Raw genomic sequence first — 26,773 nt, forward strand, 5'->3', positions numbered from 1 at the left:
AGAATCCAATATTGCTACATCATCATATGAACATCGTTGTAATGAGCACTATGTAGGGATCCTAAGTGGAAACACTGTGAAGGCAAAGCAGCCATCGATCAGGGTTTCCCTCAATGCCAAACGGACAGAATGCAAGTAGCACAGCATGCAGGACGACTCAACTTACCAGCTTGAGGAAGGAGGAGTGTGCATGTGCTGAGCAGGGCATGCTCTCTCCCATTCTCTCCCTCTCCCATTCTCTCCCTCCCTCCCTTCCTCCCTCTCCTCTGCAACTGCAGATTCAATCTTCACATTAGTCAACCATCCCAAACCCTGGGGTGAGGGTTATATTGACAATGCTTGGCCAGATGCACTTAATGCCTTTGTTTTGCTGTGAGGTAAATGGCACATAAACTCTCCACGGTATAGATTTTGCCCTCTAGTTTTGTCCTGCTGCACTGCTGGATTGGAGCAGTCAGTAGTGCAGAAACTTTATTGACTGAAGGTAAAAGATGTAGGTATTTATCTACTCCATGTTATATCTGGATACTTTACTACCCACCCATGAAGTAATTGTTTTAAGTACTGCCCCATATACAGCTGGCTTTGGCTGGATCCTAAGAATCTATATCACAGCTTCATACCCATTCAAAATGAAGACACAGGGGACCAAGCTTTAATTTATATTAGGGATGGATTCAGAGTGATAGGGTTCTCCTATGGAGATACCTTCAGGGAAAGACAACAAGACCCTAATTTGAAATGCTATAGGCCAGCGATGGTGAACCTTTGCCCCCCTGGCCTGTCCTGCTAACCAATCCAGCCTACAGTGCCTTGGGCAAGGTCCCTTCCACATGAATCTCTTCAAAGAAGGAAGGAGGGCGAGAGTCCCGAGTGGTAGCCTCAAGCAGTCTTTGAGGCTGCAGCTCAGTCTGCACCCTTCCTCCCAACTCAGCCTTCCTGATTAGGGAAGCGGTGGGAGAAGCAAAGCTGGCATGGGCCTGGAGAAGGCAGCAGAACCTCTTGGTCTGCCCCTCATACAAGAGCAAAGCAAGTTATTTTGAGGTTATTTGCAAGGTATGTTATCACCCTACCTGAGATCAGCTGTGGATTTCTGCCTCAGAAGAAAATGATGCTGGGTTTTAGGGTGCTTGTGGACATTTTCACTAATCAGCCCTCTTCAGAATGATATTTCTCAGCTTGGAGTTGAGGTCCAAAAACACCTGGAGACCCAAGGTTTAAAAAGGTTATTCTAAAGAAACCAAGGTGCATTCATTTTTCTTTTGGAACTGTACAAGTGTTCTAGAACTCAGGCAGGCTGGAACCTTCCTGCCTAATTTATAGGAAGGGTATTTCTTTATTATATTCTTCCCTCCTAACTGGTTACTACCCTTCCCTCTTCTTACATAACCATTTCTTATTATCAAGCAGTGTATAATGAAGTACCCAGGATCTCCAGCAGACAGAGTCTATTCTGTTTTTATTCTTTCTGTTCTGACTCTGCAAATCTTCCCCTGATTCCCGAAATCTGATCTGTTAACCTTCCCACTTAACCTATCTGTCTAGATTACCTTCCTGGAATTAACCCCAACTTGCCTTTTCCCTCGGTCTTTGGCTAGACTACCTTGCTAAAAGACAAAGCAAATGAAACTACTGATGCCCCCCTTATAGCTCAATCCAACCCACAGGTGAATGCCTGAGAAAGACTGGGAATGAGTTGTCTGTCTGTCTCTGGTACATCAGTTGCATCTGGATCTGCTTCTTCAATAGCCATAGCTGGATCTTCCTTTCCATGAGCAAAGAATGTTGACAGATCTCAACATTCTACTTTATTCATCATCACCGGAGTGCTGATGATCCATGGAAGGAGATAGGAGACTTGGGGATTGGAGGTAGATTTGTAACAGAAATATCATTGTTATTTTGCTCATTTTGTTATGCCACCCAATAGATGAAGATTTCTGGACAGTTTGCAATGGTTTGAATGGGTTCTTGGGGACCTTAAGGAAAACATCCATGTCCTAGGACCCCACAGGTGCCCCAGGACTACTATAGGGGAGGGTGGCTCTCGGAAGTGAGATTCCTCCTTCACTGAAGAGTTTGTCTTGGGCTTGAATAGGTTGGGGGCCCAATATTTTGAGAGGCTGGACCCCCTGGTAGAGCACAGGACTTTCTACCACCAGGATATTACATTTAAAGTATGATCTGAAATAAACAAATGTTACAACCACCCATCCGACCATGTGTGAATGTTACCTGGAGGGTAAAAAGGTGAATTTCAGTAGTTTTGCGCAGAAGGTATGAGAGGGATAGAATTCAGCCAAGTCAAGCAGACTTGGATAGCAGAAAGCTTTGGAATTAAATGGATCTAAATCCCAGCATTCGCTGTGGCTTGTGTGGACATGTGGGCTTAGCAGTTCCCTGGCAGCTTAGCATCTTTTAGTAGCACTGCATTCCCAGTGTAAAAGACTGGGGAGCTACTGGCTGCCTGCCACTTCCTACAGGTTGTAAAACCAAATGCCTCTTGTGACAAAGAAGAGAAGCGAAAGGAAGAGGCGCAGGTGTTCAAAGGACTGCAACCTGCTTTATCTCCCTGTCTCTGCCAAGGAGAGCAGGTGCAGGATGTTTCAGATTCAGGGCAAAGGGAATGAGAGCAAAAAATCTTTTGAGCATTGCACAAATCCATGCGACGTGCTGAAAACTTACAGTAGCCACCAAAGGATGTATCAATGCATGACCATTTTTTCGCTTTCTTTGCCTGTCTGACTGCTTTTTACTTTGCTTCACCATTTCAGCGTGTTTCTTAATGCCTGATTCTGGTGTGTTCCTTTCCAAATATCTTTGATTAAATCATTTCGGTGATTGACAGGAACAAACTTTGCAAATCACTCCTCTGAAGATGATGATTTTTACTGTCTCCTGTGTCTGACCTAATAGCTGAGCCACTCCTTCAGCAGTAAATTAGGAATCTATTCATGCAGGGGAAAGGATGTGTAAATAACCAACCAGTCAATATTAGTGGCCTGAGAAGAGAGGAAAAAAAAGTAAAGAATCGGCGTGCTAAAGAATCCCCAGTGTGGTGGATGGTCAGGCACAAAAGAGCAGCTAGCAGTGATGAAATGCTTCCCAGATTCATTTCTGGCTCACAGTGTAATATTAGCAGCTTATTACCAGTGAGCATTTAAGGAATTCAGAATGAATATGTATGTTCATCAGTGGAGAAGTAGTATCTCAGATCTGATCTTGCATTTGATTTGTAACTTCTGTGATTCCAGCTGTGAACTTACCTTCAATTTTAGCTGGTTGTTATATCTAGTTCACTGGGTGTAATGCTGCCAAGAATGGTATCTCTTTCTACTATGCATTAAAACATTGATTAAATGTGGGTATTTCCTGGATATGCAGACTGCCCTCTTGTCCTTTTGTTGATGACTGGCAGATATATATTATTTTAACAGGATATAAAATTTAAAACATGCAATGGATATCCTTAGACCTACAGCAGTGCATTTGAAGAAATGGATAGAGCAATCCTATGGCAGCTAGATGGCATTTAGACAGTCACAGGTTGCTCAGAAAGGTGCTTTGACCTCAAAGCTGGGATTCTGCATTTGGGCCTCGCTCCTCTTCCTCCTCCTCCTCTTCCCAGCCAGCACAGAGTGGGTGGAATTCCAAGGGCTTAAAAGTGACATCACAGAAGGACTCTGGGGGATGTTCTGGGAAAGGGAGCAGATGGAGGTGCTCATCCTCTTTCCATCCCACTGCACCACAGTACACAGTCCCACACCACTCTTTCCAGCATCACACCAAGAGACAAAATCAGCTGCTAACACTCTGCAGGATAGAAGTGCAGAGGTGACTGTCACCTCTGGCTTTTCCCACCTTGTATAGGATGCCTGTAATCCTCTGAGTGTAGTTCACAGGATTGAACTGTAGATTGGATTTATTCGATCTGGAATCAAGGCCAGCTTCAAGAGTAGGCATGTCTGGATACCTCCCAAGGGCCTGCACCACAGCAGGCCCAAGTGGCAAAAGGCACCTGGAGTTATTTTTCATTTTCACCACTTCTTCAGACGGTCTGTTCCAGACACCAGGCTGCTAAGAAGAAGAAGCAGTAAATGTCACTGCCTTCCTGTTTACTGGCACTGTGCTTGTCAAGCAAGCAAATGGCAGCACTGTTGAGAAAGAGGGTAAGGAAGGATTGCAGCTGGTGACAATGGTGTGGAGTGGATAGACTCACTGAAGGAGCAAGCCCATTGTGTGCCTCAGCAAAGGCCCCTCAAAAATCTGCAGCTGATATTGCTTGTAGGAAATGGTCTTATGTCATGATGCCAACTTGAGGGTTTACTTAGGAACAGAATCCTATCAAGTTGAACCCCATCACAATTAACTCTGATCTTGCTTTTTCCTGGAAGGAGAGGGACAGAAACTAGTTGGGTATGTGAACAGACGACTGCCTTATACTGGTCCATCTAGCTCTCTATTAGCAACTCTCAGCAACTTTTGGGCAGAGGTCTTCCCCATCACCTAATACCTGGGGTCATGATAACTGAAAATGTCAGGAACTGGATTTGGAAGTTGAAAAAGCCCTTCTGTTACTGAGCTGTGCTGTTTCTTCAATATTTGTTTCCACTGCTGAGAAACTTATTGAATTGTAGCTCTCCATATTTGATAATGGCCTGCTTAGCAGTCCTGCTTGTAGTATTTGCTTCCAGCTGCTCTCTTGTTTTCTTTTGGTTATTGTCTTCCATACTAACAGGTGAAAAGAACTGGGTGGCATAGAAATAAGTAAGTAAGTAAATAGCCCAGGTTGTTTTACCGGAAGCCTCCTTGCCTTGCATGGAATTTTGTAAATCCCAAGATTTACAGGGTTTGTTTGTAAGGGGAATATGTTATAATAGAATAGATTTGGAAGGAATTTTCAAGGTCTGCAACAGCATCCTGATTGTTTAATACTTCCAGCAGAGGAGAGTCCACCATCTTCTGTGGCAGTCTGTTCCATTGTTAACAACTCACACCATTAGGAAGTTTCTCCTAAAGTTTTTCCAAAATGTGCTTGCTTGAAATTTCTTTTCACAGTCTTTCTTTTTGGGAAAACAAAGTACATTACATCTTAAGTACAATTTTGTAAATATACCTCTCTTCATTAGTGGTATAGGCCTTTTTGTATTTTGTACTGAATAATGCATGAAGAGAGGAGCTGCCCCATCTCCAACATCCATTGTTCCTCTGTAAGTAGAGCATACACTCGTACGAGCTGTAAACAAGAAGGACCAACATTTTGTTTGATGCCAGATTGGTGGGTGGCCAGAGCCTCTGCAAGCACAGTTTGCTGTCCATCAAATGAATCTACACACTTCCTGAATGAGTGAAAAAGGTGTATATGTTTCTTCCAAGGATTTTCTATATCCTTAAGAAGGAACCCAAGATTATCTTATTAGGTTTCTGATATCCTGCACAAAGTATACCCTATGCTCAATTTCATCAGCTTTATGTCCTCTCGATAATTTGGACCATCTCCTATCAGCTGAAACCGTCATAACTAATTGTTGTGCAAAATGTCTGGAGGGCACCAGGTTGCTGGTTGCACTCTAGCTTTCTCAGTTTGAGATGCAGAAGGATAGCACAGATACTTTTGTTGCTTTGGGTAGTTGTTTCAAGGAAGTCAGAATTCTCCAGTCTAGAATATTTGGCAATGTCTTTGTGAATGACGTGCGTGAGTGCTGGGGAGCTGGTGGAACAGGGATCTGGTGGTGCAGCGGAGAAGAACAAATGTATTCTGACAATGTATGTGAAGATTAAAATGTGAAAAGAATGTGGCTTCAGCTATCCTTCATTAGATTAACAATGTCCATATGAATAATCATCTTAAGGCTGTGTTTATCATGCATGTTAAGAAGAACTTGACCCCCAACGGTGTTGGCTGTAGCCAAAAGGGGTTGAAAGTCACAAGAGACCACAGCACTGCAGTGTGAGAAAAATGTGTTAATGAGGCTTTCCCTGGAAGGCACAGGAATGCTGTGCAAAGAAGTTCTTAATTCAATCCTTTTCTCCACACTTGATCTCAAGACTTACTGCAGTTTAAAATGTTACGACAAGTTTGTTGGTCTCCTCCTTTATCGGTCAAACCAGACTATTCTGAAAGCTCTGCTTGATGGAGAAGTGTTCGGATAGAGGGTATTGTTATTCTCTTGCATGTGTTGGAGCTATGAGTTAACTTGCAGTTTCTGGAAAGGAGTTTTTTTTTTTTTTAATGACTGGCAAGCAGGCAAAGTCTGTGAATTCCTCTTTGTTTACTTGGTGCTTGGATACATTCCGACCCAATGGGCTGTAAAGAAGATTTGTATGGCTTGGAGTCAATGTGCTGCCTTTGTTGCTAAGTGACAGGTTTTACAGACCTGAAAATCCTGCCCGTCACCTGATATTGCTGATAGTGAAAATCCAAGTATTTGCATCTTGAAAATGAGTAACAGCCATGCAAAGAGATACATGAAACAAGGTACTGGCCTATAGGAGGTTTCTCTAGAGTGTTGTTGCTAATGGTTGCACTGTTGTACAGTGGCTGTGGTCTTACCTGGCAGGTATGTCCCAGAAGGTGGTGCCAAAGGACTGATAGTCAACTTCTGGTGTGTATATGTGTGTGTGTGTGTGCGTGGGGGGGGGGGTTTCTACAGGATTTTTATCCTGCTGGGGGATTTGGAATGGAGAGTCATCAATATGCAGATGATGCCCAGTTGTTTCTTTCCTTTTCTTTTGTTGCCAAAGAATCTGTGAAGCTCCTAAATAATTGTCTCAAGACAGTCTGGACCAGACAAGACAGGGACACTTTAGGTGAGTAGGACAGTTGATCTGGGTTTGGAGTTATGGCTTAGGCTGGATGACGTTGCACTTCTCCTGAAGGGTCAGGTGCACACCTTTGGAAGGCTCCTGGAAGCAGCCTTGTTCTGGATGGTTGAGGAGTGTATGTGCTCTGCATTGACTTGTCTGTTTCGCTCTTTCCTAGCTCACATAGGCATGGTTACTGTTACCCATAGCCTGCACACATCAATCTTTTCAATAAGGTTTTATGGTATTTTATTCTATTGTATTGTATTGTTTTAATGTACCATTGTAAACTTCCCAGAGAGCTTTGACTATGGGGTGCTATAGAAATGAAATAATAGTAGTAGTAATAATAATAATAATAAGTTCAACCATGGTGACACATGTATGGTTGTCCTTGAAAAGTGATCAGAAATTCCTCCTGGTGGAAATTGCCGTAGGAAGGATTTCTAGAATTCATTCCTTGGAACACTAGGAAGTTTTTTTTATAGGACCTGAAAATTCACACTATAATTCACTATATCTACTTTTATTTTCATCACATAATTGAGATCAGAGCACTATATGAACATTTCCTCCCCCACTCCCATTTTTGGTACCCACCCTCTAGGTGGCATTGAGGTATAGTGGAATAGCTTGGATTTACTACAGGAAAATGTGCTTTCTCTCACTTTAACAATAAAAAGCCACATTTTTCCTGTTCTTAAAATAAAATAAAATGCAGAACTCAGAAATAAACAAAAGCCTCACCAAAAGACACAGAAGCCAAATTGGAGGTTTATGCTGTCATAAATATGATTAGGGAATAATGAATGCAAAATAAATGTCTTGTGCAGAAAAATGCCCCTCCTTCCTTCGTTGTAGTTCCTGGGCACAATTTAAGAAGCCAGTTTATACCAAGTTTAACACCTGAGGCCTTGGTCTCATGTCCTGCTTCTGCAGGGAAGCACTTCTTGGGGCTTCAAGGGCGAATCTTTTTTTCTAGCTGCCTCTGTGAACCTCCCTCCTGCGAGATGTGCACCCAGCCCCTCCCTCTTTTGTTTCAGGAGATGGCAAATATATATTTTAATTTGGAAGCTGCCTTGGGGCCCTTTGGCAAAAAGCAGTTACTTGCTACAATAGAATGTGAACATGATCACAGCACTACAACGGCTCCTGAGATTTCTTTCTGCGACTTACAGGAAGGCCGTGTATCTTATTTTACAGAGGACAGCCACCTATTTGATGACTGCTTTACAGACAATAAAAAGCAAACTTTGAAAAGGGGCAGGCGATCCTTGAAGTTCCCATCAACACTTAGCACACAGACATTAGTGTCACTATTTTGTCTGGTATAGTAAGAAGTATGCTATTTCTCCTCAAATAATAACATTTTTTTTCAGTTTTCGTTTAGAGATCTAGATTGGTATATGGAATTTCTGTGCTAGTTTGAGTCTGTTTTTCTACTCCTTTCCCTTTCACTTTCCCTTCTTTAAGCAGGTAACACATTTCCTGGTTTTTGGCAGTGCATAAGTGGGTGCCCTAGTGAAGTACAAACACTGCCATGGACTGTGAACCTTCAAAGGAATATGAAACCAGGTCTCTCTGATAAGGACTGCTTGGGAAAAACCAGTGCTTATTTAGTGACCTGTTTCCCTCTGCTACTTATTTTTAATTGAGTTATTAGAGAATAGCTGCACTTCTTGTCTCCCCTAATATTGCAGGAAAATGGAAAGAAGGTTTGTGAGCTAGAATAGAAACAATGAAAGCAGGAATGACCCTCTGTAGTTCCTGGTAGTACAATGTCAGCCAGAGATGTCTTTTGTTCTCTTTGTTTTCCGAAGTTTGATTGGATAATGACACTGAAGACACATTGTTTAGCATGACTTGCTTGTCTGAATCATTTTAATTCAGTTTGTTAAGAAAAATAGACACCACTTCTTTTTCTTCTCAAATGTAAAGGATTATAATCCTCCAGGGTTGTTTCCTGATTTAGGAAGCTTCTTGATCATGTCTGATGGCTAAAAATAAGTAAAAAAAATGATTCCAATTACCATAGCCTGAGAAACAGGTCTCTGTTAGTATGAGTAATATCCATTATTTATTAAACAAAAAGGCATTTATTTATCATATTTTTCTACTTTTTTCCTGCAAGGAAGCCAAGGGGGCTTATATAATCTTCTATCTTGGCCTCATAACAGCCCTATGAGGAAGGTTAGGCTGAGAGTAAGTAATAATCGTACATTATAATGTATCATTTTTGTATTACTTGTCCTGGAAATTTGAATATAACATTCTTTTTACACTGCAAATTTCATTTATTTAAATTGTTGGTGCAATTTAATTAAACATGCAATGGAAATGGAAAAAGAAACAAAACAGAACCCACAAACAAAAAACTCACCCTCAAAATTCCTTAACAGAAACAGTATCAAAAATAGGTAGTTTCTCACGCCCCAGTCAGTATCTAACTAACTCACCTGAACTGTGGAGTGGTTAGGAACATGGGGAATATCTCCAAGGCTTCTTCCAATCTCGTGAACAAACCATGGCATTTCACAATGTATGCAAAATGTTTGTGGCACTGTAAAGTGTAAGACACAGTCACTGACAGTCAGTGTGTCTTACACTTTACAGTGCCGCAATCTCACTAGCTGACTGGAGTATTTTTGTCATTCTCAAGAATATGATCTTCTCCAAGAAATGAAGTCCCTTCCTTGCTGGAAATCTCTATCCAGTCTTTTCTTCTTTGCTCCATGGAACAGCAATCAGCAGCATATAGTAATTTCCACCTTTCTCTTTGTCTGAGGTTGTTCCAGCCCCTGTGCCACTGGTTGTTCGGTAAAACTGTATTTGTAGAAAGTCTCATCTACAGTATAGAGAATTTTTGTGAAAGTTGCTTTTGAAAGGGCAAGCCTGAATTCATTCCAGTGGGAAAATGCCAGAGTAATTTGTATCATTCACTAGTTGGTCATGTCACTTTTATTCTTTTGCTTTGAGTAGATCACTGCCCTAAACCAGTGTTTTCCTTTCATGTAAAGCAGAGTGACAGAACACATTGACAAATTGGAGGGTGTTCATAGACAAGCTGAAGAAATAATGAAGGAATGGAGCTGCAAAGCTAGAAGGCAAGGATGAAAGGGTGGAGGATCATCAGAGTGACCAGGATTTTTCCAAGGGTTTGTGTGTTTGTCTGTGAAGAGGGGGAAAAAGCCATGCCCCATAGATCATCTGAAAGGGACCATCTTGTTCTGAAATCCAGTAAGTACTGCTGTGCTTCAATAAAATAGAAGTGACATGATTTGCTGGTGTTGTCTGTGTGGAATGCAGATGAACTGAATTGTGGAACTGAAGGGATGCTTGAGGCACTTATGAGATTCCATTTCATCCCATGAAACTCTAGCTGGAACCCCTTAAAAGTTGTCCCTCATTGCTTGGGGCAGGAAGCAACTATGGATGAAACAATTTCTGGTATATGTCTACATTATCGACATCCTGCCTACTCTGGGAAGCTTTAAAAAACCATAAATAAATAGATAGATAGATAGATAGATAGATAGATAGATAGATAGCAAGCTAAGCTAAGCTAAGCTAAGCTAAGCTAAGCTAAGCTAAGCTAAGCAGAGTCAGGCCTGGTTAGAATCTGGATCGGTGACTTGAGTGTATGATTCTATGATTATTGTTGTAAACTGCCAGAGTGCTTTGGTTATGGGTGATATAGAAATGTTAATAATAATAATACATTCCTACTCAAGCATTGGGACTGCAGGTGGCGCAGATGGGGTGAGCTCCCATGCTCCGTCCCAGTTCCTGCCAATCTTGCAGTTCGAAAGCATGCAAATGTAAGTAGATAAAAAGGTACCACTTCAGTGGGCAGGTAACAGCGTCCCGTGCACTTCAGTGTTTGGCCATGCTGGCCACATGACCATGGAAACTGTCCATGGACAAACACTGGCTCCCTCGGCTAGGAAACAGAGATGAGCACCATCCCCAAAAGTGAGACATGACTGGACTTTAATGTCATGGGGAAACCTTTACACTCAAGCATTGGCTTTCCTCAACACCAAAACAGTAGGCGAAAAATTTATGGGACTCTGTTTTGTCTCATGTTCAGTCAAGACACCCTACTTTATATCAATGCCTACCCTTGAAATGCAATCTTGCTAAATTTTCTCTTTATGTGGTAAAGTTTAACACTTGCTCACCCTGCACTCCTGCTTTGTCACTAGTGAATAGCAAATTATGGAAAACAGGAATGAGGTGCTGGAGAAGCTCACCTGTCCTACTGATAAGACACAAATCAGTGTCAATGGTAAGAAGGGGTGTGACATGCAAATGAAAGATGGCTGGGTATCATCTTAATGGCCAGGAAATGATCCTCTTGATCATCTATATTGGCTGAAGCCCCAAGAGGCATGAAGACTATTCATTTGAATGTGCTGGCATGTCCTAGACACATAGCAAGATTGCATTTTACAGTACTTCCTACTTCAGGTACTTCAAGAGGGGTGATGAACTGCTTTCTTACCATGTGGCTGTGATACATCAAGGGCCTTTAAACATAAAAAAGTCAGCACAAACATTTGTGTATGCACAAAAATTTGTAGGGATTCTTGCATATGATTTCCTTTAATATATGTGTTTGCAAGCCTTTCCTCTAATATGCTTGCTTTTGTAAGGTATTTCTCTCAATGCGCACATTTTGTATGCATTTTATTGCACATAAAATTGGAGAAAAATAGAATCTGAATGATAATTGGGTTCCAGTTCATGTTCTGGAAGTGCAGATTACACTGATTGATATTAAAATGTGAACCAGGCTAATATTGACAAATGATATTGCACTTAGTATCTTTGGCACTGGTATGAACTACTTTTAATCCTTTGATTACAAGCAGTCCCCAAGAGGACCTACTTTTACTGCTCCACTGAGCCATCAATCTGCTGGATTATTTTAGAAGAGTTACTTTTTTGTTCCATTTTTGTTTCTGCAGAAGCCAAATATCCACAGTTGTTTCTTTTTCGCTTGTTGTTTCATAATAAACAGGATAACTGTTGCAAAATGTGGTACATTCTAAGTCTTTTGTTAGCTATCATAATAGCAGGTACTATAACTCTAGGACATCCAACGAAGCATTACTCAAACCAGTAATACGGGGTGGGAAATTTTTCTTCTGTGCTATTTTTTTCCATGGAAATCTTTCCATACTACTTATCTCTGCATTTATTCATAGTTGTCTGTGCTATTGCAATCAGTTAAATGGGCTAAATATAGCATAAAGAGACCTTAGTGCTCAGTTGTACAAGGAGAAACCAACAAATAAGGTGTGGTAACTCCTTCCAAGGTACAATTCAGTGGGTTTCTGGCTGGGACTGGAGCAGACTTATTTGGTAACATTCTTCCATAACAAACTGAAGGAAAACTGAAATCAAAGCTAAGGCTGTGATTATGTTTTCTTTCACTTAAGAACATGTGAAAAACTGTGTTGGATAAGGCCAAGAGTCCATTAGTCCAACATTCTGTTTGCACAGCGGCCGACCAGTTGCCCAGATGAAATTCACAGGCTGGATATGATTGAAACCCTCCTGCCCAAGTTCCCTGGCCTATGACCACCTCCATCTTTTAGTGAAATAGAATGTTCAGCTATTTGTTGTAAATCAGATTTTTCTCAACTTGAAACGGAACTGATCAGCAGTGCAGAGTGAGTGAAGCTGAAGGTGCGACAGTGACTTCAGCAAAAGAAAATTAAACTGTTGATCTATGATATAGCAGCATGCATTGGATATATATCTTAAAGACAGGGTGTTGTTTCAGGTTTAATCCTTTTCATTAAATGTGAACAAACTTCATAAGGAAATATGTGACAATGCTTTTATATGTATACAAAGTTCCAATAAAATAATATGCATGTAAAGCTTTGAATAAATTTGAAGATAAAATTTAAACTATATTATGTGGTTAATTTAATTTCCCCCTAGGCAAATATTTCAGTTCAAGTATTTTGTAGCTATTGGGAAAACTACACTATATTAACACTGCACATAAAATTGACACGGATTACATTTTAATTTCTGTTTATGATGTATGAATGTCTGTGTACTTATTGAAAGATAATATGTGTTGGGGTGTAAAATTGAATCAAGCATGCCAAATCATGTAATACTATTTAGAGCACTGAAAAGTTTTCCCAGTTCTACTTTTTCCCAAAAACCTGTTGACTGAAACCGCTGATCATGGTGGCTCTGAGTGCCAGTGTGATGGTGAGAGTGTCGCACTGCGGTTCTGTCTGGCTTCTAGTCCCCACTCAGCCATGAAGCTCACTGGGTAACTCTGGGCCAGTCACAGAACCTTAGCCCTACCTATCTACCAGTGTTGTGAGGATAAAATGGAGCTATGTAAGCCACCTTGGGTTTCTCACATGAGGAATAAAGTTGGGATATAAACGCAATGTAATGATAAGAATAAAAATAAGAATAAACCTCCAATATTAGGTGTGGCATGTCTCTGAATGCCTTTCAATGGAAAGCAAAAGCAAGAGAGGTCCATTGCCTTCCTGTCCTACTGGCAGCTGGGTGGTCACTGTGGGAAACTGGTAGACAAAGAGTCCTTTCATCTGATCCATTATGCCTCTTCTGTTCTAGGGCAGGGGAGTTAAACTTTCTAGTTCTAGGGCGGTCGCCACTGTTTGGGGCCATTCGGGGCCATGCGGGGGCTGGGCGGGCCAGGGAATTGTTAGTTGGCCAGCTGGTGGGAATTGTAATTTGTGTTGAGGGGTTGAGGGGGTGGTTTTAAGGGTTTTTAACATGTTTTTAGTCTAATTTTAATGGATTCATTTCTGGCTTTGGTTATGGGGTTGCCTGGGGAGTGCGTGGGTGCTGCCATTGGGGTGGTTGTGGGCAATGGACGTTATGGCATTGCAGGGGTCTAATGAGGCCGCGTAGAAGAAGGAGGAACAGATGGTTGACACCTGTTCCCTCTTCTGGTTATTCCCCCAGTCGGAGGGTTCCACGTAGGCTTGTCAACTGCCCCCCGGGCCTGTCGGTGCTGTTGCTTAATGCCAGATCAGTCCATAATAAATCATCACTCATCCATGACTTGATTGTGGATGAGGGGGCCAACCTGGCTTGCATCACAGAGACCTGGGTGGGAGTGGGGGATGTCTCCTTCTCTCAACTGTTCCCGCCCGGGTATCTGGTCCAGCACTGACCATGCCTGGAGGGGAAGGGAGGGGAGGGGGGTCGCTTTGGTTTATTGAACCTCTATTTCCCTCACAGGGCTTCCTGTTCTCTCGAGGCTGGGTCTAGAGCGCCTCTACTTGGTGTTGGGCGACCAAGACAGATTGGGGATTCTGTTGGTGTACCGTGAACCCTTCTGCCCAACAGACTCCCTGCCTAAGCTGACGGAGATCGTCTCGAACCTGGTGTTGAAGACTCCCAGGATGTTGGTCCTGAGGGACTTCAATCTCCATGCCGAGACGGTTCTAACTGGGGCAGCTCAGGACTTCATGGCCTCCATGGCGGTCAAGGGGCTGTCTCAACATGTCAGTGGCCTGACCCATGAATGTGGACATACTCTGGACCTGGTTTTCTTGACAGGGCAGGAAGAGGGGGATCTGAGGGTGAGGAACTTGTGTCTGACACCCCTGTCATGGTCAGAACACTTCCTCGTGAGGTTTGAGTTCAAGAGCAGCCTTTCCCTCTGTAAGGGAGCGGACCTGATTGTGTTGGTCCGCCCCTGGATCCGGATGGATCCGGATGGATTCCTGAAGACCCTGGGGGAATTCCCGGTTGATAAGGCTGGTGCTCCTGTCAATGCCCTGGTCAAACTGTGGAATGGGGAAATGACCAGGGCTATTGACATGATCGCTCCTAAGCGTCCTCTCCCGCCTGGCAGAGCCCATTCATCACCCTGGTATACACCTGAACTACGGACAATGAAGTGGGTTGGGAGACGTCTAGAGCATAGGTGGAGGAAATCATGGAATGAATCTGAACGAACACACTTGAGAGCTCATTATCGAGCTTATGCTGTGGTGGTGAGGGAGGCGAAAAAGAAATTCTTCTCTGTTTCCATTGCCTCCTCACAATGCCGTCCAGCAGAGCTCTCTCAGGTGGTACAAGGGCTGGTTCATCCAGGCCCCAAAAAAGACTGTACCACCCTCGACGGCCCGCTGTGATGACTTTGCCAAGCATTTTAAGGAGAAAATTGCTCAGATTTGTCACGAGCTGGACTCCACTAATGACTCAGAGCTTTCTGGGGAGCTGCCCATGTTGCCGTCTGGTCCAAAATTGATGGATGAGTTTCAGTTGTTGCGGCCTGATGATGTGGACAAGGTGCTTGGACAAGTACATCCCACCATCTGCTTATTGGACCCTTGCCCATCTTGGCTACTTAACAAAGCCAAGCATGGGATAGGGACCTGGATTCTGGAGGTTGTCAATGCCTCTCTGAGGGATGGCCAGGTACCTGCCCCTTTAAAGGAGGCGGTAGTCCGGCCAGTCCTAAAAAAGGCATCCCTGGATCCAGAGATGGCCACCAATTATAGACCAGTGGCCAACATCCCATTTTTGGGCAAGGTGTTAGAGCGGGTGGTGGCAGGACAACTCCAAGCATGCTTGAATGAAACTGATTATCTGGACCCATTTCAGTCTGGCTTCAGACCCGGGTATGGTACTGAATCTGCCTTGGTCACCCTGTATGATGACCTGTGCAGGGAGAGAGACAGGGGGAGTGCGTCCCTGTTGGTCCTCCTGGGCCTCTCAGTGGCTTTTGATACCATCGACCATGGTATCCTTCTGGAAAGGCAAGTGGGATTGGGAGTTGGAGGCACCGCATGGCGGTGGTTCCGCTCCTACCTCAATGGCCGATTCCAGAAGGTGGTGCTGGGGGACTATGGCTCTGTGCCATGGCAGCTATGCCATGGAGTTCCGCAGGGATCCATTTTGTCCCCCTTGCTATTCAACATCTACATGAAATTGCTGGGAGAGGTCATCAGGAGGTGTGGGCTGCGGAATCATCAATACGCTGATGATACCCAGCTCTACCTCTCGTTTTCCACCAATCCAGGTGAGGCAGTGGCTGTGCTGAACCGGTGCCTGGCTGAGGTAATGGGCTGGATGAGGGCCAATAAACTGAAGCTCAATCCAGACATGATGGAGGTCCTGTTGGTAGGCGGTTTGGGCTTTGGGGTAGGGGACCTGGACCTTGTCCTGAATGGGGTTGCACTCCCTCTTAGGAACAAGGTTTGTGGCTTGGGAGTGCTCCTTGACCCAGAGCTGTCGTTAGAAGCTCAGGTGACAGCAGTGGCGAGGAGCGCTTTCCTTCAGCTTCGGCTGATCCATCAGCTGCATCCCTACCTGGAGAACGATTGCCTGGCGATAGTGACACATGCATTGGTAACTTCCCGATTAGACTTCTGCAACGCGCTCTACGTGGGGCTGCCCTTGAAGACAGTCTGGATACTTCAATTGGTGCAAAACAGAGCTGCCAGGTTGCTGACGAGGACTGGGCGTTGTTCTCATATAACCCCAGTCCTTCGTCAGCTTCACTGGCTCCCCATTGAAGTCCGGGCCCAATTCAAGGTGCTGGTTATCACCTATAAGCCCTTAACAGCTTGGGATCTGGTTATCTAAAGGAGCGCTTGTGTCCATATCTGCCCTCCTGCCTCTTGAGATCGGTGGCAGAGGCCCTTCTCTGGGAACCCTTCATGAAAGATATTAGGAGGGTGAGTACCTGGAGGAGGACCTTCTCTGTGGTGGCGCCCCACTTATGGAATGTGCTCCCGAGAGAGGTCTGCCTGGCACTGTTGTTATTTGTTTTTTGGCTCCAGGCCAAGACCTTTTTATTTAAACGTTATTTTAATTGTTGAACTTATTTACTGATTTTATTTCTATGCCGGATGTCTCCAGATTTTTAATGTAATTGTATAGTTATGTATATGTATTGGAAGCCGCCCAGAGGCTTCTGTGAATGGGGTGGCATATGAGTGTTCCAAATAAACAAACAAACAAACTTGGTTTGGTCCAGGGACTATAGTTTCCCCTGGACTAATTTGCTGAGCTGGATGATATCAGGTGTGGGGTCCTATCCGCCAAGCTCTCACCTCTTCCTTGACATCACCTGGTTGCACCCATTTTGCTTTTCCCCAAGCAGGAAGAGGGCATATGGAAGATCAGCTCCTCCAAGTGCCAGCTGAATCTCTGGTCGATGTACCACCTATTGTCCCAATGGGTTGGCAGCAGTCAGCACGTGGTGGGGTGGCTCCTGGAAAAACTGTCTGAGTTGCTGGATTTGCATGCCACTTATCACCCCAGCTGGCATAGTGAGAAGCACCTGAAACAGAATCCAGAATGCTATTATGCTTTATCAGATACTGGAGGTTCTGCACTTCCCCCTAGAGCAGTGTCCAGATGAACTTCCAGTGCCATCTTCAATCACTGATTGAAGGAGATTCAGCCCTAGGAGACAGGATCCCTCCACAGACCTGACTGGGAACCCAACCCTGTTCTAGGAGCTTGGAAGCAACAGTCATTACAGTTTCCCAGTCTTATAAGAGGCTCATTATAACTTTGACTCATAGGATGGAACCTTAACAATACAGCTATATACATGTTCACTCAAGTAACAAGTTCCATTAAGCATTGGGAAAGGGATGGATATATCACTAGCTTTACCATTAATTTGCTCACTTGCAAGGCTGTTCACAACACATGATCTGTTAAAACCAAGAATGGCTGTTTTAGATTAAAAGTAATCCAGGCCAGTTAAAGTTTTACTGTACACTCAAAAGATCTGTTAGTTGTTCATGCAGCTATGGTTTAAAGATGAAAGAGTAGATTATGGTTTAAAGTGTAGCTCGAAGATTCCATTGAAATCAGCATGGCTGCCATGCCTGTTTCTTCACTGATGACTGCAGGAAAGAGAGAAAAAGCCCCCTAAGGAAGATCTCTGGGTAAGGAAAGAAGTGGGTGTGGTCAGATGGGTTCATTCCCATCAACCCATTATTTCCTGGTGAACCTATGCATGCAAAGTTACACATATATCTAACTTACGCTCAGTGGTGTTTACCATAGACAAGAAGATATAGGATTGCAGCAATGTCTCCCAGTCTGATGTCTGTCTAATATCTGTCTGTGGGGCATGGGAATTACAGTGTTGTTTGGTGCTGGCTGTGCACAACTTATGAGCTCAGAAGTGGCTATTGAAAAAAAAGAGGGTATTGAAAATCAATTCTCTGCTTGCAAGCACTGAGCAATTTTATAAGGTATAATAAGATGAGCAATCTAATTCTAGCCATGGAAAAAAAAAAGAAAGATGCCGAGCTATAATTTCCTTTTGCCAGAGAGTTCTGTGAGGGTCACTTTGTGCAGCTGAGGAGACAAATGGGAAGAAGCCTGGGCCATTACTTTGTCTTATTGCAATGGTCTTTGATTCTGTGTTTTCCTACTTTTTCATGTGTACAGATGGTTGAATGTGGAGTTTCAGGAGCAGAAGGGGCGCACAAGAATTCATGGCTGGAACCATCAGCTTCACCACTGACTTAGTGGGATAGGGGACAAGTGGGGCAGCAGCACCATACATAGAATAACCAGAGGTAGACCCCCAACAATCAAAGTCCAGCAATCAAAGACCACTGAATCTGTGAATGCTGATACCCAAGTCAGCCTGGAACTGGACCCCTCTAAGGAAACAGCACCCTTTCTCCACCAAAATTCTCAAAGTTCTCCAGATGTTATACCTGGCAAGGAATGATGGGGAGAGAAAGAAACAAACTGCAGCTCAGAGGTATTTCTTCTTAAGACAGAGGTAGGGAAACTCTTTCAGCCTCATGGCTGAATTCAGTTTTGGAGAACAACTCGAAGGTTACATTTTAGACAAGTTGGAGGTGGGTGGATCCAAAGGCCAGAGTACAAAATAACTCAGTATATTTTAACTTCAAAGATCTTATTGCTGGTAGCTAATCTCTAGAAGAAGTGACCATCACCTGCACACTCATCCTACCCTTCTTAGGAAGTCTACATTCTTCCAAATTTGAAGAGAATCCTAACTGGATTGCACCCTAAGTTAGTTAAAACAAGCAAACAAAACAGACATAAAGAATGAAACCCTCTGCATGTTCAGACAGGGGATGTCTTGTGACTCCCAGAAAGCCCCAACCAATCATTCTGGCTGGGGCATATGGAAGTTGTAAGTTGTAAGACTTCCTCCCTGCCCCCACCCCAAAAAAAACCATGCATAGATTTATGCCCAAAGGTCATTGCAGGTTATTGGATCCATCGATCCATCCATCAATCCATTGATCCATCCATCCATCCATGCATGCATGGCAGAGGGCTTTTCCCAGCCTTGCAATCCAAGAACTTTTATTTATAATGCCTGATATTGAACCTGGAGCCTATCACATTCAAAGCCTGTGCTTTACTCTTAAGCCACGCCAAACCTTAAAATAAATTCTGAGTTGTTAGGCAGTCTTGAGTAGTCATTTCTGAATGTTTAGGCTTTATGAGTTTGCCACAGTTATGTATTTCTATACATCCTCAATTCGTTATGTCCTCATGTGATATGTGAGAACTAGCAAGTAAGTACATTTGTAGTCTGTTCGATGAATCTGGAACCTCACAGCTAGATTTGAACACAGGTGTTCACTGTGCAAACAGCGGAATTACATTCATACTGAGCATCTTCTCTGTACTTCGTTCCACATTCACTGTCTCATAATAAACCTCCTTAATGCGATGAACTGAATGAGTTGGTTTTTTTAAATGAATTATCATAGCTAATAATGGAAGAGTGTGACTTAGAGTGGAGGGTGGCTTGCATTGGAAGTGGTCAGATACGCAGCATAATGCACAAGCTCTGTCTTGACTGTTATTGCTCAGACATAGATTCAGGCACTAAATGCCACATAAGAAATGGTGGAGCAAAGAACTTCTTAAGCCCTGTTTCAAGAAACTGCGTTTCTCATCACAAAGAGCTTTGAGCAACTGAAACATTGCCTTCTAATTATTGGGATCCAATGTAAAAGCTAGTAAACTTTTATCACAGGCCTAGAGTGCCATGGCTAGAGTCCTCCTCCTTAATCCCACATCCTGCACACCACACGGTCACATGCGCTGCCCAGGGAAATGGATTTAGTATGCAGTTTGGTGCTTCTGTTCTGTCTAGAGGCTCTGAAAGACAGCTGCTTGCCCCAAAATGTCTCTGAATCCAAGAGTTCATCAATTCTCATTTGCTTTCTTTTCTTTCGCCTTCCTTGTGCCACTGAAAGCATTTGAAAAAGAAAAGAGCTAATGAGTCTTCCATCCTTCGAGCAAGTGATTAGCTGGTCTTGAATTCCTGGCTCAGCAGGTGATACAGAGGAGTTAAAAACACCAAAGTATCTGTCTGCAGTGGTGGAAAGGCAGACAGTGCCATAGATGAATACTAAGGGCTACCAACCAACTGATCATTTGCCTTGGTAGCTATACTAAAGAGATATATAGATATTATTAAATCCTTCAGTCTGTGTTTCCTGGATTGCAAGCTTTTCTGTTCCACTGTCTGCTCATTGATGGATTGAATTTTTCTCAATTACCTGAATTTGTGTTTGTATTGGAAAGTACCCAGCAGCTGCAAATATGCATTTGCACAGATGTGGAAAGTGCTGATTTCCCCAAATAGGCAGTTTGGTTCTTTTAAATGTTTACCCGGCTTTCTTATTTTTGACCAGCTAAATTTGGATACAGTTCTAGAAAGTAAAAACAATGGTTTGCAAGTGTGAAGCATCTGCACGACTCAGAAAAAGAAGCTCATCTGTTGCAAAATTTGCAAGTCAGTTTCACAAAAATCCAATCTCATTTTCATCCACTTTGGTCTTTTCCAACACCGCTAGTATTTAGTTATGTTAAAAGGTAGTCAATATTCCCACTCTATGGTGGGACTCCCAAGGATGTATTTGCAACAAAAAGCACCTTTAGGGAATAATAGCAATATCAGGAGATTTTCAAGGGAGAAAAATGGAGGAGGAAGGGTTAAGTCTCTGAACCATACCTTAATCCTGACCTTGTAGCTGTTTTTTGTGAAGAAAAATATTTGTCTCATCCTCCTGCTATTTAAAGACATGTGTTTAGCCCTTGATTTTTTTTTCTAATTAGTTACAATAGAAATATTTCAAAGGTGCAGCTTGTCATGGTGCTATGACAAAAGCTTTATCTGCTGAAATGGCTTTTTGTACAGAAACCAGAACCTCCTTGACATAAGGTTAATCACTTATTGACCTTGTTCACACATTAATGCATTCATGGCTTGTTAACGCACAAATTGGCCACCAGATGATCAAGCACATCCTGGATTCCCCCCCCCCCCCCCGGTTAATGAGTTGTTTTGCTCTATCCTTCTTGTGGACTCACAGCCCATATCCTTGGAGCCTTAGCAATTCCAAGAAGCTGCTTTGTGATGAATCAAGCCTTGCACAAGCCATAATCACAGTGCACAGTTCATACTCCAATAACAACTGTTGGGTTCTGTTCATGGGTTGTTTGTAGCTATCAACCCACAATTAACCCATAGTCTTGGATTCAGAGATAACCTGTGATTCAAAAAGCCATGGGTTGTTATGTGTGGGTGAATAGCAGGAATGCCCAGCTTCCCATATGGTTCAGTTGCTATACAAGTGATCATTGCAACTGACCATGTAGGACAATGGTCACTTGTAGACTATTGATTATAAATGGCAAGAAAAGCAAAAAGAGGAAGGTCAAGATCTCTTCTTGCTGATAGCAGAGTGTAGGACACAGAATAATCAAGTCAAGTTCAGGCTAGATATCAGGAAGTCTCCTCACTGTCAGAGCAATACAAAAGTGGAACCAGCTGCCTAGAGCGGGCTCTCCTATACTAGAGACATTCAGAAAGAAACTGTACAGCCATTTGAGAGGGTTGGTGTAAATAGGTGTCTTGCACCAGCTGGGGGTTGGACCCTCCGATGGCCTTCATGGCACCTTCTAGCTCAACTATTCTGTAATTTTATGGTTCTGGAAGTAGCTTCCATGATCATCAGGCTGCTGAAGTGGTCATTTTCAATGGTCATGCATGTTTCCTCTACAATTAGGATTTATATGTTTTTCTGGGACAACGTGAAATACCACAAAAAGGGAATGGATTGGCTTTTGCATATGCTTGTTTCACAAGAATGAAGATGAGGTGTCATGAAAATGTTAAAATAATATGAGAATGGAAGTTTAGTACATAAAGTATGAGATACTGCACGAAAGCAGTATGTTGCGAATATGTAAAGTTTGGCTTGTAAGCAAATCCATAGAAAGCATAGTGGGTTTTGGAATAGTGTTAGGCTCCCAGCCAACCTGACCTCAGGGGAGACCTCTATGGAGAAATGCTAGAATTTCACAGTGAGTTTCAGCCTCACAAAAGATGGGGGGGAGGGGACCCTGAGGAGCAGGGGTGCAAGAAGTATGCCCCACTTAGCACTGTCTGGTGGCCTGCAGACCCCCAGCATCTGCTACTGCTGCTGCTGCTAAAAAAAGAAAACATTGGATGGGATAAAACACTCCAGAAACAAGCTCATGTATGGCAGGAATCTATTTCCTAGGTTTCTGCCTCATATGCAGCTGAGGAATGAGTTTCCAGCTATGTGACATAACTACGCAGTCTGTTCTGGAGACTATTTTTCTTCCTTCAACCCCGTGCCCACTCCTGCCTTGTCTCCCAGCTCTTCTTCCTTGTCCTGGGAGCACAGACAGCAGACCAGGTGGGAGACTCAGAATTGCTGTGGGAGCACCTGCTCGCAAAACTGGCCTTACTGTTAGACAGAGTGAAGCAGCTAGAACAGGTACTAGATACTGTAGGTGAGGTAGGGAGTGATAGGAAGATACTGGAGGACAAAGCTGTGTGCTATACAGCCTGCCGGGTGTCTCAAAGCTACCTTAATGGCCTGAGATGCACTTGATGATGCTAGAATCGAAGCTGAGTTCAGCTGTCACTTAGGTTGGCTTCCACACATGCAATAGGGGGAAAAGAACCATTTTGTTCTTTGGACTGTTGGACTGTTAGAAGATCCTCTGGCTAGGATCTACTTTGAAGAAAGGGAATGGAAATCCCAAACAATGAAGTGAATAGACAATGAGGGAAATCGTTGAGAACAGGGAAGCAAACCCAGCTTCAACTGCTGGACCAGGAATAACAGTAGCTAATAGCATGTTTATAAAATAATCTATCTCCCTCCAGATCTTTTGCATTAATGTTTCAGCCACTTCTCCCAATAAACAAACACAAGAATGTTCAGAATCAGGAAATGGAGGTCCCAGAACCACTTTGATGGTGCTTCAATATATGACCGTACATCCATGTGGGTGGGTTAGCAGCAATTTTTGATGCCAGCCTAAATTGCTGAAAATTATAATGAGATCACTCAAATGAAATTGAAGAAATAGTTGAATAGCCTCTTGTGTTGGGGAACTGAAACATCAGTGCTTTGCTTCCTTTCTAGGTGTTACTTGGGCCCCATGATACATAAATATGAAGTTCTTGGCTTTGTTTTGCTGTCTAGCAATCTAAATGACTATTAGAAAGGCATTAAACAAGAACTGAGATAGGTACTCCAAACATATCCATGTAACAATTCTCTATGCATGACAATTTGCTTTGTTGCTTTTACTTTCTTCTAGTTAAATCAGTACAAAGCCTGCATATCTCCATCCCTGCTTGTAGCAAAACAGTTGAAGTTTGCCTTTTGTGTTTAACAAGATAACAACTCATAATTCAGGATCCTTAACCTCTTGGGTTGACACCTTGATTGCTCAAAAAGAAAGGGAAGGTCTTGTATTAAAACAGAGGGTTCAGGGGAGATGTCTGTAATTATCAGCCACTAAATAAAGAGCAGGACTGTTTCTTCAAATGCCAAAGCACTTGTATAATTAGCTGATAAAATACAAATGAATAATTCTCTAACAGCTGAAAGTGTGATGGAAAGGGAGGGAGACAGGCCACTGGGAAACATTTTCTTTTCTCCTTAACTACATTTCTCTTCCTTTCATTCAATATGGTTGTGAATAAAATTCTAGGTCTTGTTCAGGTACTATACCCAGCATCTGAAATAGACCGAGTTGCTCTCCCTTTTGGAGCAGCCTGCAGTAGGCATTTTTATTGGCACTGTAGTGGCTGACGTGCCACTCACTGCAATCCAACCTCATTGTGCTCTTTCTTCATACTCATTATATCATGGATTTTTATTACGCTGAGGTTTCATTCCCGTATCTCCATCTCCACCTCCATGTACACAGAACTTGTGGTACTGTTCTGGGCCAGGGAGAGAGGATTCAACCGGCTGGTGGGCTACAAAGGCTGTGGAGAGGAAGTCCCTTCAGCAAAGCTCAGAGATTTTCCAGGTACTTCCCCAGTTTCCTTGCACCTCACCCCGCCCCCCCCCCCCCGCTGGCCTCTCTCTCTTCTCTGACTTACACATGGCCCCTCCCCTCTGAAAAAGCAAAGTTTTCAGTGTCTTTTCAAGTCTTTGGGTTGTTTCCTTGGCCTTCCTGCTCAAGAAAGATCTAGCAGAAATGCATGTCTACTCAGAAGTAAATCAGCGCAGCTCAGTACCTTTAGAACTAAATCATATTGACTTCAATGTAGCTCGCTCATGGGACTGTCCACACTTCCTTGCTGTGGGGTGGAAGAGAATGGGGCTGTTCCTGGTCCCCCTGCCTTCACCCTGAGGGGAAGGCAAGGACAGGAGCAGGCAGCAGCATGAGGGGTTAGAAGGAGCTGTCAAGTATTATTTTTTCCTTTTTCAAAAAAATCTATTTTCTCACTTGTTTGCAGAGCTCACTGAGCCAAAACTCAAACAGATCCCACTGCCCTGCAAAGGGGCACTTCTCTGCACACATCCTTTTTCCTCTAGTTTCTCCAGCAATTGCATATTGTGTGACACACTATGCTGTATTCATTAGCATGTGCCCCAACTGTGATAAATGCATTTTGCATAAATATTGGGGCTGAGTTCCCTCATAAATGGCAGGGGCTCCCATATCGAACAGCCTCAAAGGATTTTGGATCAGCAAGGCTTGAGCTCCCTGAGGTATTCCAAGTTCCACCTAGAGATTCTTTCTGATTCATTACCATTCCCAAATGTGAATTTTTGTTGTTGCTGCCATCGCTGTGGCTGTTGTTGTGCAAATGGGGAAAAGTATGCATTTAGAGCCACATTTTTAAAGCATACTCATAAATCCTTAAGTTACCCCCATGGAGTAAAGCCTGACAATATCTGTGTTTTTCAAAACATGCATCTTTAATGTGTGCATTTTTCTGACAAAAGCATCTCACAAATGTGATTGTAATCTTTGTAATATGGAGGTTCCCCACCCCCAAAGTGCAATTTTGTTCATGTTTGGGGAGACAATAAGGGAGAGTATTGGAAGAAAAGAAGAAAAGAAATATTTGTACATCCCTGGGCTTGACTGGGAGCTGTATTACATGGCTTATTGGTGTTGGTGGAAAGTACTTAATTTTGTGTGCATCTGTGTCCTGATACGGGTGGGAAGTTGTGTGATGCTCTAGATTGGTCAGTCCTTCTCCTACTGCAGGAGTGGGCAACATACAGCCTGTGGCTCTCACCCGTCCCTCCTATTGTCAGGATCTGGACTGATCTTGTGGCCAGAACCAGAACAACTACCACTGTATTTGCAGGGACTGTCCCAAGCCCTGTTGGAGCTCTCATTCTACTGATGGGCACCAGCGGGGAGTCCCACAGCAAGAGCTGTAGAAGAGCAAGCTCTTCCCTCCAGAACTGGCCTCAGCCACACAGGTCTTCCTGCAGTGGCAGTGCCTCTGCCGTGACTTACTGCTCCTGTTCCTGGTTCCTTCTTCTTGGCCGATACTTGCTGCATCTGGTTCCGACTGTGCTGTGCCTCTTGTTCTATCTTCCTGTGCAACGTGTGTGCACCTCTGTTTGTCCTCCTGGTTCTTGACCCTTGCCTTACTCCTGACCATGTCCCTGTTTTGCCCATGCAGTCTTCTGGGTTCTGACCTCAGCCTGTGCAGGACAATGGTTTGAACTTCCCATTAAGCCCTGCTTTTGGACTCTGTCGTGCCTTGGTTTCTCTTGTCTGGACTCTGGCTACCCATGTTCTGGCCACGGACCCTGGCACTTCTCCCCTGCTGTATCTCCCTAGAAGGATTTTTTTTAGAACAAACAAGACAACAACAAAAATAGTGTGCTAAGGAGCATTGCAAGGGTCACATTCCAGCTGAGGATCCAAGGAGCCATGAAAGTATTGTGGATCTTATGTAGGTTCTTTTCATACTAGATTGCATGTAACATAGTGCCCAGTGGCTTGGAGATCCTGGCAAGTAGCACCAACTCTATCAGCAAAGTTTCCTTTTAATTAACGAATTATAGACATGAGAGGGAAATATAGTCTGATGTCTACTTCTGTTGAGCCTCAGCTGTAAGGTTTAAGGAAAGGTCACATATGTGAGAACCAAGATAAACTGCTGCAAAATGTAGGGAACTGCTTTAAAACAAATACACCAAATTCTGCCTGATGGAGCACTGTGTCAAAACTCTCCCACCTGGAGATAAGGCTCTCTGGGTCCTACTTCTTTGCAACGTTCCCTCCCACTTGCTTATAGTTAATGACATTTGGAACCCCATAGATCCTAAGCCACGCTGTCCAGGGTATGCCACCTCTCTGTATGTGCATTGTTCCTGCTGGTTGCCAGCTGCACCATTCAAACAGCAACGCTCACAGGCATGCTCATCATGTGTCTTGGCTAATTTGTGTGAATTTCCTGCTCTGGGAACAGGGCAACTTTCTGTGCTAGTTTTCTCATCTGTGATGGCTAATTCACACATGTCACTAGCTGCTGGATGTGACAATCTATGCATGGCAAAAGTGGATACTCGAGCAGCAGCACAAGTGATGGGATGCCCAGCCCATTTTATTTATTATTATTTATTTATTTATTTATTTATTATTTATTAAAACATTTCTATGCCGCCCC

The 26,773-nt window shown here is 43.4% G+C and overlaps 1 protein-coding gene across 1 annotated transcript in view; it reads left to right on the top strand.

Moving 5' to 3' along the window:
* The window catches only part of LOC123027410 (VPS10 domain-containing receptor SorCS3), a 597,507-nt gene that overhangs the window by 15,566 nt on the left and 555,168 nt on the right, over window positions 1–26,773 (top strand). The window contains exons 2-3 of the mRNA XM_044438273.1: window positions 8,936–9,006; window positions 9,822–10,041. The gene's annotated coding sequence lies outside the window, so the exon portion shown is untranslated. The remainder of the gene's footprint in view (window positions 1–8,935; window positions 9,007–9,821; window positions 10,042–26,773) is intronic.

Source organism: Varanus komodoensis, unplaced genomic scaffold (assembly GCF_004798865.1).
Source record: "Varanus komodoensis strain SLA01 unplaced genomic scaffold, ASM479886v1 scaffold1, whole genome shotgun sequence".
Taxonomy (NCBI): domain Eukaryota; kingdom Metazoa; phylum Chordata; class Lepidosauria; order Squamata; family Varanidae; genus Varanus; species Varanus komodoensis.